This window comes from Carassius gibelio, chromosome A11 (assembly GCF_023724105.1).
Source record: "Carassius gibelio isolate Cgi1373 ecotype wild population from Czech Republic chromosome A11, carGib1.2-hapl.c, whole genome shotgun sequence".
Classification (NCBI taxonomy): domain Eukaryota; kingdom Metazoa; phylum Chordata; class Actinopteri; order Cypriniformes; family Cyprinidae; genus Carassius; species Carassius gibelio.
Genome location: NC_068381.1, coordinates 4,642,749 through 4,646,781, shown reverse-complemented (window position 1 = coordinate 4,646,781; position 4,033 = coordinate 4,642,749).

Here is a 4,033-nt window from a genome sequence, read left to right as displayed (position 1 = left end):
AGTGACAAAGAATTATTATTTTATATATTATAGATTTTTTTTTTACAATTTTTTGTAAATTTTAAATGATACATATGTTATTAGTATTTAAAAATAAAAATAATAAATAAAAATATTTAATAAAATTTTATATATACAATTTTTAATGTATTTTTTTTAAATATATTTTCATTTTTTTATATTTAATAGATTTTTAATATCTATCCGTCTGTCTGTCTGTCTATCTATTTTTTTTTTTTTTTTTTGTACAGCTGACAAATTAACCAAGAACATGACATTTTTGAGTGAACTATCTCTTTAACAATTAATTCCTGTTATGGGCACATGGAAAGAAGGAAAAATCATTCAGGGATACATATAGAAATGTTGATACTGCTGAATATTCCTGCAGCGCTGGAGGTTTCCTATGAATAGTTATTTCATGTGGTGTATATTTGCATGCATGAATATTGTGAATCTGTTTGTCTTAACTTTCGTGACCTCCTGTGCTGATTTTCTGCAATCCATCTTCAATATCAGCTCCTCGGGAATCGTTAAACACGACTCCAAAGGATTCCACACTACGAAAATCTCCTGTCAGTTCATGGTACGTCCCTGAGCAAGAACCAAATTTCCATTATTGAAAGCCTCTCTCTGGGCATGTCAGAGTCCAGTCGATACAGGCGTAGGGAAAAGCAGTGGCCTGTCATTGTCTGCTGTGCTTCTGACAGTCCTTAACACTCAAATGGACGACCCTCGTCTGGAATAAAGACCCGTGGCACTGGCAGCATTGGTGTGTCACTGTCTGGCTCCCAGATCAGCCGGGTGTCCGGTCCTGTCAGTGATCTGGTGCTGGGGATAAGAACACACAGGCAGACAAACCAACACTATCTATGAGATGTGCCTGCTGCCTGCACCCCAGACACTGTCACGGTGAGTTTGCCAAGCAGCTTTAACACAGGACACAGGTTGTACAACAACTGAGGCCAATGAGGTGGATAATGAACAATAGTTTTATTTTAGAGTCAACATAAACAGTGTTTACAAGTCACTTTACTTCTGAATTCTGATGCACTTTGTCCCCAAAAAGTATTGGACACATTTGGATGCTTAATAAATCTAATTAATATTATTTGATTACTAAATGTCTTTATATTGAAGTTTGTCATAACTCCTTATTTGCATGTTGTAATCTAATATCTCATAAATACATAATGTACAGTAAAAAGTATTATGTACAGTATATTATATATATATATTAAGAAAAAAAATGAGTTCCTTTTTCTCTATGGTCCAAATACAGTATTTCCAAGTGAAACAGAATAATCAATTGAAAAAATAAATAAAAAGGGCCACTACATTTAAACTGTAGATAACTTTTTTCTGTATTTCATTTTCTCTATGGTCCAAATACTGTTTTTATTCCCCTTCTCCTCAAGTGACATATACGTAGAATAGAACAGAAAGAGAATATTCAACAACAAAAAAATTAAAAGTGGCCATAAGAGGTTAAAAGTGGCCATGAGAAGACACTTGATAAGAGGGATTGTTGACGCAAGAAAGAAAATTGTTACAGAGTCGAGAAAGTTGGTACAATTGTTATTTCTTTATTTTATTTTTTTACTTTGAAATGGCATACACAGGTGACACAAATTCAATAAGACCAGGAATGTATATCAAGACTAATTTCATGTCAACTTAATTTGGTTATTTTTTGGGGGGGTTTTGACCTCTTGTGTCCCAAACATAGTAACACAGTTGGGCATATCATTATTTCCCTTCCTTCTCCAACCTTTGGCTTGTCCTGTAATGTATGTCACCTATTCAAATTTCCAGTCGACGGATGGCATGTTTGTGCTCTCTCTGAGGTTTTGTTCTCGTTCTCTTACAGTAGTGGAAGCCGTCGGACTCCTATCTTCAGCACTAGAGCTGGGAACAGAGATAAGCTGCTCTAAACGCAGAGAGAGATAGTCAGAGCTGCTTGCTGTTGAGAAAGATTGGGGACACCCATCCTCAAAGCTTTCATTTGTCCATTACGCTTGACCAGGGCCCCTTTCTCCCACTTCCAATCTTAACATGAGAGAAAAGTTTTGATTATAGCTGCCTAGGGGTTTTCTTTGTTTTTGTTTTCACATCATGGGAAAAATGGGAAGAAAGGTCCTAATAAATGCAACTCGGCTGCTTTAATTATTCCAGAACATTTGGTAGAGAATTCATAAAGTGCCTTGGTCTTTTCCTTTTCAGGGTTTTGGTGCTGCGAACAATGAAAACAGCAATTTCTGTTTAATTGTTTTCCTGCACGACACGAGTGGTGAAGCATATTCATTAGCGATCCACATTCATTATATCCACACAAATGTAATTTTACTGAACAGATATTCAGAAATGGTCAATTTTATGCATTTCAACCTTGAATAATATGACCTGCATAATTGTCTCATGCTGCATTAGAAATCACAAGATGATGATATTGATGCTTTTTTAACTTTCACACCTGGTGCTTCACAATTACTCAACATGAGTGCTGCGTCTAAGCATTATTCTCTCCAACAGACTGTAATATAATGTTTCGTCTCCACACCAGCTTATGGGCCAGCAACAGCTGGTGATATCACCTTGCCCCATCTGCCGAATGATGCTGGCTATCACCGTCCCTGCACATAAGACCTTGGGCATTATTATGTCTTCTTCTGTTTATGTACATAACAGTGTTTATGAGTGCTTGCCACTATCTCAGATCAACAGTTTGAGGCTGCTTCCCCACCGAAATTAATTTAGCAAAGATGTTTGTCTGCATCTGTCCCTCTTGAATATAATGCTTAAGCTTCTTTGGCTCCTGAAAGTTAATGGTGATCTTGCTGGAACCAATTAACTATTTATTTAACCATTCCTTTTCCCAAGTAACTAAAAGGATATTGGTTCAGGCACCATTGTGCTAAAGATTGTTTAATTATGGTCATGATACATATTTTTTGTCTTGTCTTCGGGACTGACAGAATCAAAGAAACATACAAACTAGCATATTTGTCAGTTATTTCATTGATGAGATTAACTCTGCGTGAAACCTCTCTCCCGTGATTTGAGCCTACAACTTTTAGGTCCAATAAGCCACAATAACTGCAAGCATCCATTAAAGAATCAACATTTTAACAACCCCAGTCTAATGAGTGATAACCATGACAATGCAAGTAATTAGAGAATGATGAGACATCAAAGACTTCCTATAAAGGCTTTCATGAGAGATTTGGAGGATGGCACTCCGGGCGCTTGAGATGGATATCACACGGATGAGTCTCGCATCTGTCTCAGCTGTGCCAGCTGACGCAAGCCGTGTTTCTGAGAATAACCCTGACAGCTCAGCCACCGAGGAGGAGCAGCCGATGCAGAAACAATGTTTCTGAACCAACTAATTGTTTTGGACTAGTGTGCATGGTAAAGTTCGAACTCGCATGCTGTCAAAGACTTGATCTGAAGAACAGAAACATAACCTGTATTCTTTTACAGAGTTCCTCTAGCATGGCACTTCGACCTGTCCGGCATGAACATGCGTGAAATCTTTCCATTTGACCTTTCAAGGCCGCGTTCCACTAGACCTGTCATATGAAAGTCTCCTCAAATATTCCCTTGTTGGAAAGGGTTGTCTTATCAGTGCAGAGGCTATTCCACAGTTCATGGGCCATGTGACACTGTGTCTAAGGTTCTCATTTTCCTCTCGCTTAAAACAGCACAGCAGTGATGTCCCTGGTGGGTCCAGTCAAGGGAAAGCTGTCTGGTCTAAGGTCGGGATCGGTCGCTCCTTCAGACCACAACTGCCAGAACGCAATAGGGAAATGGCAACCCAGACGTGTGCCTGACTGAATACGAAATGAAGATAGCTAGGAGAAAGACATACATGTCAGATATTTTAGGATGTTAAAAACAAGCCGGGTGAATTTTACCGATTGCACCAGTGTTTTAGCCAGTGATGACCGATTGGACGTGACAAGAGGTTTACTTAATGTCAAAAAATCCCTTTAGTCATTTATGCTAAAGAAATGAACTCCAAATTAAAGCT